The following is an 11939-nucleotide window of genomic DNA, read 5'->3' as shown; positions in this document are numbered from 1 at the left end:
TTGTTGGACAGAAGGTTTTATGACATCTCTGTGGGCTCATCTTCCAGCAATCCCACTGATTCCTTTGGGCCTCATGTTTATCCTAAACACCCAAGTTTCAACTTCTGAAGTAGCTTCCTTCCCTGCTTCCAGCCCCAAACATTAAAAGGCTATGAGAGCATGACCACATTCAAGGAACAGGAAAGCAGAGGCAGACAACCCCCTCTACACCCACTAAGCCATAGCCTGCATTACAGTGGTGATCAGCCTCCACTGGCATTGCTTCAGAGACAGTAAAATGGCAATAGCAAGTGTCACGAGTCCATATCTTGGCAGTGCCATTACCCTAGTGCCATCTCAGGGCAGGATCTGGGCACTATTGGGAGTTTACTAGCAATGGGATCAAACTAGTGTTCTCTTGACTCAAACTCCATGAAAAGGGAACAAAACTTGTTTTCATTGTTTCATTTATCTCAGAGAGCACTAGTATTTCTGACATGTAAAGTGACATGTGACTAGTCCAGCACAGTATAAAACCCTCACTCCATTTTCTTTTCTGTCACTGACTTCCTCTGTGGTTGGTACAATGCCCATATAAATATTCTCACTGATTTCTATGAGCAATGGATCTGGTCCTTTAGGGTTAAGTTGGGGTGGCCAGGCTTTCTTAAAAAGGTCTGTGGCTTGTGGTGTATTTTGTGTAGGGCCACACTGTAGTGGGTTGCCTGATGGGGCAACCAGTCTGCCTAGCCTGGCAAAGAGGCCAGTGTATGGTCTTGCGTGTCCTGTGTCCTACTTCCCCAGGGGACACAGCTTGAAAGGGACAAAAGAGAAATATTTTGTGCCCTGAATAAAGACCTGAGATAAGATTGTGCTCTGCAAATTTCTGGAACAATATTTTAAAGATCTGACATCTTTATGATTCTCCCACAGCTTTGATCTGCTTCCCTGAACAAATTGCTCCATCACATCATGCCTGAGTTTCCACCTCTGTTGAATAAGAAATATTATACTGACTCCTTAAAAGCCAGGAATTATTCCAAATATTCCCAGGGAATGGTATTGAAGGAGTTTCTTGAGGGTGAACACTGTCATTTCCTTGGTGGTTCACAGAAAGCATTCATGGATGTTAGAACTAATAGTAATTAATTGACCACGTAAAAACATTGATGACTTAAGCTGACTCAGATCCCACCTCTTTGTTTAGACTTGTCTGTAAATTCTTCACATTTTTGTTTGTTAAGAACAAAGATAAACTTCTTTAAATGTAACCACAGCCTGTGAACGTAACCTGCAACATCTGAAGGATGGGTCAGATTTTCTGTTGGGTGAGTGGGTGCAGCTCCTGATGCGGCTGAGAGGTTGGCTCAGGAGTTTCAAAGCTGCGATCATTTCCTCTATGAAAGAGAAATGGGTCTTTCTGCATAAAGCAGAAGATCAATTCTGCGTCATGCAGAAACTCAAAAGATGTGGTCTAAAAAGGCCAAGGGAGCAAGATGATGAACCAGAAGAAAATAACCTGAAAGAGCGGGCTTTTGCTGGAGGAGTATGCAGGTTCTTACTGAGCAAGGGGAAGGGGGCACAAAGGAAAGGTTTCAGCATGGCCTACAGTCCAAAACGCTGGTGATTAAGGGTTTTAAAGTACCACTCAAAACGAATGGAAGATAACAAACCCATGGGAGCAGGAAACCTCTCCACCCAAGTGCAAGTTTTGCACACGTGCGGTGGCAGGTGAGAGCCATGGGAGACTGAACCCCCTGTGCATTTCAGACACCGCGAGCTGCTGAACATCCCCCAGAGCACTTTTCAACAAGGCGAAAGTGCTGCCATGGAGCAAGCACAGCCAAGCACCAGTGTTAGACAAAGGACACCTGTGTGCTCATTGCTGATAAAGTAGTGACTCGGGGACACAGGTGCACTGGTGCTCAGGTCAGTCCCTTCGTTACATCCACCCCATCCGGATCCTCAGACAGCTCGAGCTGCAGTGTGTGTGTCAGCTCAGGTGCTAGGGCAGTCACTGCCCTGCCCCAAGGGAGGTCGGAGCGCGGAGCATCACTCCCTTGGTGTCACGCCTTAGCCTGCCAAAGCCATTAGCTTAGCTGAGAGAATAGGAAAAGGTTCTGAAAATATAATTTCAGGTTCTGAAAATATCATTCCAAACTAGGCCTGGCTTACCCCATTGTTCACAGGGAACAGCATTCGCATTCAATTGATTTGCCAAACCTTAAATATTTTAATTTTGCTACAGCAACTCATGCTAACTAATTATTCTCTCCAAATGAGTTCATTTTTTTCTCCAACCCTTCAGCACTTACTCAGGGCACTCACTCACTTACTTTTTTTTTGCCAAAACACTGGGATCTGTATCAATGTGACTTATTATTTTCTTGAGGTGTCCCTGACCATCAGACACTTCATCAGATTCTTTAATATCTTTTGCATCCTGTTGCTGTAGACAAGTTATGCACCTGCTGGACCATCTGCAGTTGCAGACTGCAGTTCAGCCCACGCACACAAGAGATTTCCTTATCCATTACTTTACACTTACACTAAATGGTATCTGTCTATACAGAGAGGCTCTAGTGATGTTTCTGATGAGGCCCAGCTCAAGACATTTCAGAAGCACAGGCAAAACTGAATTTTTTGCTGCCATGAGGACCAAGGACTTCTAGGGCTATCTCCAGAAGATGAGAGGAGTGCCCCAGGGAGTCTGCAGGGCAGCTCCAGCATGCTGATGTCTCTGTCTTGCACCCAGGGAAACGGGAGGTTGGAGACAGCAACTAGTGCAGCAGCACCAGCCAACATAGCTTCCAGGGACTGCAGCACAGACAAAGAAAGTGTGGGGTTATGGTCCTTTTCCTGCCAACATTTTGCTTATTCCCTGGCTTGTTCATTTCTTGCTCATGTTTATGGAACAGCACTACCAAGACTTGCTGTAATCACCTGGCATTAGCATGAATTTAATTTTTGCTGTTTATTCATTCTTTCTTTCTTTCTTTCTTTCTTTCTTTTTCTTGCTTGCTTGCTTGCTTTCTCGCTTTCTTTCTTTCCTTCTTTCTTTCTTTCTCTTTCTTTCCTTCTTTTTCCTTCCTTCCTTCCTTCCTTCCTTCCTTCCTTCCTTCCTTCCTTCCGTTGTCACAAGCCAGCCAGTTGAGAAACAGACTGTACAGACTCCTCTGTAAGTTTATTAGGCAGTCTGGCAAAATATCCAGCTTTTCACCATACTCCCAAAGCTTTGTGTCCATAGCAATATTTTACACTCTGATTTCTTTGCAGTTTAAGCTCAGAGAAGAATATTTTTGGTTTATTTTGTTGCATACATGATCCTGCATCACTGAAAACTATAAAGTTCAGTATTGAATGGGAGGACTTCTGTTCCCTGCCCTCAAGCTCCTAGCCACTGCAGATGTTGTTTTGGTAGGTCTTAATGGACCTTAATGGAAGTGTGCATTCCCCAGAGACACCCTTCCTAGATGACTTACCAGTCCAGTCTCACAAGATGAGTCCTTCGTATTTGGTTTTCTTGGACATTTCCTGTGGAAAACTAATAGCTTGTCAAGAAACTTCACAGAAGTGAATCCTCCTGGTCTACTCTCTGTAACAGCTGCTGATTACTAGAGCTACTGTGCACCCGCTTGGTGTGAACACCTCCTTTCTGGTGCAACCCAGAACATCTCGTGGCATTTTGACCCCCTTCTAGGTTTCACTGACAGGTTCCTGCCACATCATCAGGATTTGAGTGACTGTTCTTTTTGTTCTCTCTGCTAATGTGAGGCTGACCGTGATTTACCTGGCTGGAGAATGAAACACAGCTAAAGAATATAGTTAAATACTCCTTGACAGAGAATAGGGGCCTGTATGTACTGACCACAGTGGCAGCTGTTGGTCCCATTGTTATGTTCAAGCTCTGTTTCTGTTTATAAATGTTCCTTACCCATCTGAGGAGAAAAAACAGTGTAATTTAGGGGACCAGTGACATAGCTGAGATGGTGATTCAAGATTACAAAGTTCTCCGCAGTGGCTGCTTTGGATAGTTCAGGAGAAAACCAAAGGATTAAATGGGCTTTCATAAAACAATCTATCAAAGAACTACACATAGTGATCAAATTATCAAATAGCAATTTTATATTCTCCCTTATAACTGACATACCCACAGTCTTTTTGTGGGTTATTCATGAACAGAACAAAGGTCTGAGGTTGTGAAATAACATGGTCACTGATCATTTTAATTCAAGAGTAAATTTGTAGAAGGAATTGCCATTAAAATACATTCTTTTCCTACTTAGTGAGGTGATCCAACAACTTCCGGTGCTTTACTAGCAAACTGTGTAGGACTAGTACATTTAGAGTAATCGGATTCCTGTCTTGGCTCAGTTTTGAATGTTTTATGAGTCAATTAAAACCACTTGAAAGAATTTTACGACATAGGCACCACACATTTTATTCCTTGACAACTGAGTTCTGCGTTGTTTTCCTAGGCTAGGATTAATGAACGTTTTCAAAAAACTTTGCCCTAAAGGGAAGCACCCAGATCCCAACTATTTGTATTTTTAAGCATTGAAACTTGGCAACCAGGGCACTCCTTGTAGGAAGTTTTCAGTGATCCAAAAAAGCCCCACAGATATATGCATTTAGGTTTTCACATGTGCTAAGCACTGTGTTTACAGGGATCTGTGTGGCCCCACAGAATCTCCTGAGCCTTGTTTTGTGCGTTTGTGTGTGTGTGTGTGTGAGTGTGAGTGTGTGTGCATGTGTTGGGGGGAGACGGGGACACTTGAGGATTTGAACAGGGTTTTCCCTGAAGAGTATTTTATGAAAAGTTTTATCCGCACAGGAAGTCACACCACTCTGACTCTATCAGAGCAGTTACAGTGCTGAGGGTCTCTAGCACGACTCCCCATTCAGACTTCCTTTCGAAACAAGGAATTAGTCAGCATACAGAAAAGCTATTTGCTATCTACTTTAAACCAGGGTTCATCTGGAAATAGTCACACTGCGTTAGGACCAAATTTTCAGGAGTGCAAATCACCATTTCCATGGACTTCAAAGGAGCCATGCTCATTTTCCACCCTCAGGGATCTGACCCCTGGATTTCTCTTCAGCTTTTACACTGTGTTCACTATCTTCCTTACCGCTCCTTTTGCCAAACAAAGTTATATTTAGCCCTTTCTCTGATATTTTATGCTGAATTCAATTTTCCTACCTCCACCAAGAAACACATAATACCTCCATTAGTGATTTTACAAAGACATAAAAACAAAAAGGTCTTTTAAAATTTAGCTCTAACTTTACTCTAGAAGTCTTGTTGTAATAAGCATAGTTTGGTGACAGGCATAGTTTGGGGTCTAATGCTGCAAAATGGGGAAGCAGAAGAAAGTGATAATGGAGATCTGGTTATTCGAACTGTGATAGAATGATAGGTCAAAAGGATTTTACACCATGGGCTCATATGTGCAGAAAAAATGGGAAGAAGAAATGAGTCAACTGAATGACCTGGTGAGGGTTTTGGAGATGTGGAAAAATCCTTAAAGCCATCAGACCCACACACACACTTGAAAAGAAAAAGCTGTGGTGCTGGGACAGTAATTAAGGAAAGAGAAAGAAACCAGGATGCTGTTCCTGTAAACAGCCCTGAATCAGTGGTCACGTACAGATCACTGAAGTCACCACTTGCTTTGAGAAATACCCTGAAGCCCTGTGCTGACCCAAGACCTCAGGCACTTCTTAAATTGCGTGCAAAGGAAAAGAACACAAGAATAGTCCTGCTGGGTAAAACTAAAGGTCCATCCAGCTTAATATCCAACTTCTAGCAGCAGACAGGAGCAGACACCGGGCATGTGGAGAGTATTCCTGGGTTCATGCTCCCAGCTCCTGTCTGTCAGCCAGGTACCCAGTCCCTAGCATAACTGCAGAGCACCCAAAGTTAGTTCCCCCGCTACAGTTGGCAGGGTTCAAAACAGACAAATATACAGTTTTTGCTCTGGCCTGTCTGCAATCAGTGCCCCCCTCCACCCCACCCACAAGTGCACAGCATTTAAGGCAATTTCAAAACATTATTTTTGAGGCTTGAAATAACTGGATTTCCCTGGCCTTTAATTTATCACTTGACTAGTTTCCTATTTAACCTTTCACTTCAATCCTTATTTCACAGCATGAAATGATACCCCTGCACACCGTATTTCTCTTTTTGAGGCAAGCCTACCAAAATTATCTTCAGCTTGGATGTGATGGGAAGTGCATACCACTTTCTGAAACAAGTCAGTGAAAACAGCATATTATTTGAAAGAAAATTCTCAGTGAAGGTTGCAGCTGAGAAACTTCGATAGGAGAAATGGCATATCAGACAGGTTTTAACCGAAGTTCCACTTATTTAGAAAGGCAAGGGCATGAAAACTTTCTAAAAGAACAACCATTCCCAAAGCCCCATTTCAGTAAGATACCTAAGTCTGTGCCTCACTTTAAGGAAAGGAGTTGCTGTAGAAATACTCCCGAACTTAATATGATGCCCACTAAATTGTGGATTGAACCAGGGACTCTAGAATTAATCACACAGGCTTCTACAGCTTGAGCTAAACAGTCAAGACTTGCTAGCTGAAACTGTAAGGAGATATATTTCTTATGTGGATAAGGCACAGCAGGGAATCTTACCACTGGTTCAGACTTTAATTAGGCACATCTTAATTATCTTGTTGGATGGAAGCCCTAAAAACAAGGCTGGAGTGACTGTACCTCCTCTCCGACAGTGTATTTAATCATTTTACTAAGGATTAAAATAAGAAGAGTTAGAGAGAAGAGGAAGCCCACACAGAGAGATTCTTCACACCACATGTGACATATTTTTGTTTACTGCCGTACGTCTAACTGATTTTGTGGGCAGCAAAAGCTGCAGTTGAATCATACCAGTTTTTAACGAGCCGTGAATGTGTGTGTGTGTGTGCGTGCATGCGTGCGTGTGTCTCTCTCTCTCTATATATGTGTGTATTTATGTACATACATATGTGGGGTGGTATATGCATAGGGGAAGTCTCATCCTTTGCATTTATTTAGTCTGATGAAGAAACCCGAGCTCAGATTTCTCCTTTTTGAGGAGAGGACATTCACCAACATTAAGCTGTTAGCGCAGGTACGTGGGAGGTAAGGTGTCCCTGTTGCCTTCGTTTTCAGGTGCCATCTCCTTTTCTCGGGTGTTTGTCTTTCTCTGAGGCTGGAAAGGCACTTCTCTACAGCACGCACTTGAAAGTTCCTAAACTGCAACGAGGCATCTTGCTTTATTGTGAACATTTCTGATGGGGTGGTTTGGGTCGGTGGTAGCTCAGCAGACATGACTTTTGCAAATCCCACTGTTGGGCACTTAACGCTCCCCAACCTCTGAGAGGGGAGCCTGTGTGCTTAATTCAGGAGGCTGCTTTGGTGGCCAGGCCGTGAAGAGTTTGGAGATACAAAGCTGAGAGCTGTTATGTCTAAATCCCTGCTCGGTTCTAAGCCCGTTTTCTCCCATCCGTAAAGAAAGTGACTGATAGCTTTGCCATGCAGCCTCGGGAATGTTATGAAGACAGATACCTTGGAGACTGCATGTCATTGGGATCATCTAGGAAAGAAAGCTGTAACAACCTTGAGTCAGAGACACTGGGATAATTATGCACCTTGGTCAATTGCATCCCATTGGGAACACCATTTTTGCTCCAGCAATTGCTGAAGATTTCAGGTGCCTGTGGTCCCTGTCACTCCGTCGCTCACTTTTTGCAGGGCAAACCAGACTGCTGGGGAGACAAGGAGGGCTCAAGGGGGGCAGCGAGGCCACAGCACCGCCGCACTCGCCAGCACACGAGGTACAGGCACACCCACGAGGGGAGCTCCATGGCCCAGAGACAAAAACAGCTTTACCAAGCTGCCGAGCAGCGTGCAGTTTTGGACGGCTGACCATGTGGATGCAGCCTTTGGATGGGACTGGGCCAAAGACCTTTCTGACATATGTCACCTCAGAAGTAAGGCATGTGTGTTGATTGCACAGGAGACAGATTAACCATGGATTTATTTCCAATTTGTGCCAGCCTATTTAAGACCAGTGGGTCCCTGGTGAGTGTACCAGGGCAATGGGGATTATCATGCTTGGCCACTTAAGTTTTGTCTACAGTGAGAAAAATCAATCTGGATCCACAATAGATGTAGATTTAAAGTGAATTTGTTAAACCACATTAAAACTCTGTTTGGGCTTTTTCAATTAGAAGTGGTCTTAATGTGATTAGACTTAATTATTTTCCCAAGTGAATTGGTCTGAGCTTAATTTAAGATGTTTCAACCCTGGATGAGAGGATCTACCCAGAAATTGAATGAGGTTTCAATATCCACTTAAAAAAATTAATTTGAATTCATTTCCATGAGAGCACATTGTGTGGATTAAACATTAGTCAATGGAGTCACAGCAATGAAGTGACAGAACTGTCAGTTCTGTCGGCACCTGAGGATTTTACTGCCTTGCGGGTCTGGATTAAACAAAGGTTGTCAAAATTATGCCTTATAATAGATTTTCACCTTCTATGCCTTTTCCCCCTTGTTTTTTATTTTCAGCGGCCAAATTTTTGGTTATAACTAGTGATGTTCTTCAGGAATGTAGTAGCTGTTATGTCTGTAGAAACAACGAGCCACTCTGGCCTGGTATTTTTTTAAGAAAGATAAAGCTTACATTCATTAAATACACAAAACTATTTCTCTTTCATCCCGGATCAAACAGCATCAACATCTTGCCCATTAACGTGACTAGCAGTTGGTGACCAAAAGACCCAGAAAGTTCTGAAACAATGTATACCAAAGTGCCCATTTCTCTTGTTGTGACAGTTTCCCGAACTTTCACAAACCGCGTCTGTAAAAATTGTTGGTAAATCAGATGCTCTTGGATCTTGTTTGTAGCATCATATATACAGACACATGTACAAACAACTCCAAAATGTGCCATTTCCTGAAAAGAGACGTTAGTGAAACGTCATCACCTGTCACAATTGCTGCTGTTGCCAAACGCGTTGGTCTGTCAGCTTGACCTTTAAACTGCTGTTGGGATACTTGTATGTAATCATGATTTGCAACTTCAAATATGTCAGTAGAACAGAAGCTCCTGTTGTCCTGACTCAGCTGAGTAGATGTCAAAGTTTTGGTGCTTAGCTGCTGACAAAATTTCAAGTCCAGCTTAAGAGAAGAATATGTTTTATTCCCAGTTATGGGAAGGATACATCTTAATTATGTATTTCTACTTATGTTGATGTTTCTTGTCCTTTTCTTGCCATTAGTGGAGTAGTGATAAGTGGTTTGGTGATTATACAGATGTAGGTCCAAAATTCTGCCCTCCTTCATGGGTTTAAAGGAATACTAAATGGAGAGAAAGAGCAATCGGTAATTATCAGACTGATTTAAGAGTACCCTGAGAATAGGGTTAAACTACTAACTATGTTGATGCAAGAACCAATTTTGTTAAATCAGTGCAATTTCTGCAAAAAAAACAGAGGTCTGAAACCACTACATACCCTTCAGTAAGGCATTGGAGTCTCAAAGCAGTTGTAGTTAAGCCCCCTTTGTATGGTCAGTGTATTTGTAAAAAGGAGCCTAAAAGCAAAAGAAAATCAGGTTGTTGAAGTTTTACTCAACTGTTTGTTACACTGGAGCACTCTTTATTTATTTTTGTTTAGTGATCAGTCTCTTTTGCCCCACATTTCGCAAAGTTGTTTATGTGAGTGAAAAATTAGACTTAGCAGCATTTTGCATTCACTTTGCATTATGTAAATAATTGCACAAAGTGCAGAGGTTTGGAGTAGCCAGTTTCTCAGCAGTGAGATGAGCTTGGGCATAGACAGCTTTTTTTTCTCATATTGAAGAAGGTGAGATGAAGAGAGCAAGAGATGAATAAGCAAAAGCTCCACAAACAGTTGGCACCTACTGTGCCTTGGTGACCAGTGGGCAGCTCTCCTCTGCCCAGCCTGTGATGAAATGATGCACGTGAGAGTTTGACTTCTGTTCCCCTGAGATCTATGTAATCTTCCCAGGTTGTACAACATGTCTAAGTTATGGTTCTTACTCCACTGAAATGGTGTAAATGATAACATCCCTCTACCTGAAGAAGTCCAAGTGGCCTCTGGACATGGAGACAATAAAGTGCTCTGAGACCTGTAGATGGTACCGTGCTGTAACAACTCAAAATATTGTTGTATGCGGCTCATTTTTTGAACACTCTTTGAAACACTCTCTCATGGCAGCAGCCAGGCCACCCCCAAAGGCCACAAAACACACCCAGGCCACCCCTCCACACCTTCCATTTGCTTCTTGCTCTTTACCACCACTCTGCAGCAGAGGAGCAAACCCAGCTGCCAACATGGTATTAAATCAGCCACTGCCAGCTCTGTTATGGTATCTCAGAGCTGGCAGCAGCTAAGGAGGAAAAGACAAACTTCAGTGTCCGGAGCAATCCCTGCCACTTTCACATCAGCAGAGCTATGACCTGTTGCCTAAAAGGAACAACATGCCTCCTTCTGGGCATATTCCCTCAGGTTCCTGGGTCATCTCACAGTACTGGGCCCTCAGAAAGTGGCTCTAGTGGGGGGGTCCATCCTGCATCCTGCTCATCGTGCCCCAATGCTGATAACTCCCTAGCATGATTATACAACACTGGTGAATGCAGCGTGGAGGTAATGTTTACCTCGAGCATTTAAATTCCGCAGAGCACAGAAAACCAGGTCATATCGAGATTATTTAATAGTATACTAGGTTCTGCAAGCACAGTTTCTCCTTACGTTTTGCCGAAGTATGCTCCCTCCTTGCTGAGTAGTGACCCCTTAAGGAAAAACAGAGCTACTGCCGCCAGGAACACCTTCCTTGCCACAGGCTGTTCCTCCCGGAGATTTGCTTTTTCTCCCCTGCCTGGGGTTTATTCCCCGGTTATCTGTTCAGCACGTTTGAGAAAGGATGTCGTATCCCTGTGTATGAAGAAATTCAAGTGCTATTCAAGAACTCTGAGGAGTAGGTCTCTTCTGTGACTTTTTGTGTCAAAAATTGTGCCCTCATCTCTTTTCACGATCTGATACAAATCACCGATGCTGCGCTGCCAGGCCACTTTGCATGTTCATGTCTTTGCCTTATTGTTTTGCAGCCGATGTTGTTCACTCCTTTCAATTTACAATACAGTCACAGCTTAGGCAGGTATGGGATTTTTTTGATTGTTTTTATTAAGTCCAGACGCTAAAATCCCAATATCACTGGTTAACCACAGATTTCTTCAAAAGCTTCTTGCTCTAGGGGTTCATTGGGAAAATCTCGAAAAAATGGACCCTGCAACTTTCAGCTCCATAAGACAAGGAAGAGCAACTCAGTATTTATTGGTTTTATATGCTTAGGGCCTGACTCAGGAAAGTTTTCCAATTGTTTTCAGTCAAGCAATACTGGAAAATAGTTCTATAGCATCTTTTGTGCATGGTGATTTTTGTAAATGTTTTTGGAGCCTAACAGACAGTCAAAATAGTCTCGTCAAAGTCAGTCTCTAAGACCTGCTAAGTAGTAATGCTAGTTTTAGGCTCTGGTCCTATCTGTTTTTCTGTGTTACATGACATTTCCAAACCTACAGGATTCCATTGTGAGGTTTTGAGCAATTCATGCACTTTTTTTCTGTAACTTATCTGAGTACCCTGTTTCCTGCCTGATGGTGTAAGTGCACCTTTTACGGATAATACCGTTACCTGCGCCAGCAGGGACAAGCAGCTCAGGTTAGTGGAGCAAGTATTTACGCAGACTTTTGGACAAGTTTTCCAGATGCAGCGAGCTCCACATTGCCGTAGTGACAGCGCTGTCACTGGTGTAAGAGTCACTCAGGTATGTCCGTACGAGGAGCAGTTGCATCTGTGAACTGCGGCGAGGTGAACACCTGGCCTACTCCAACCCGTGTCCAGGTGGTTTTGGGATCGGCCCTTAAGGAAACGAAAATA

The sequence above is a fragment of the Apteryx mantelli genome, chromosome Z (assembly GCF_036417845.1).
Source record: "Apteryx mantelli isolate bAptMan1 chromosome Z, bAptMan1.hap1, whole genome shotgun sequence".
NCBI lineage: Eukaryota > Metazoa > Chordata > Aves > Apterygiformes > Apterygidae > Apteryx > Apteryx mantelli.
This window is presented reverse-complemented; position numbering follows the sequence as displayed.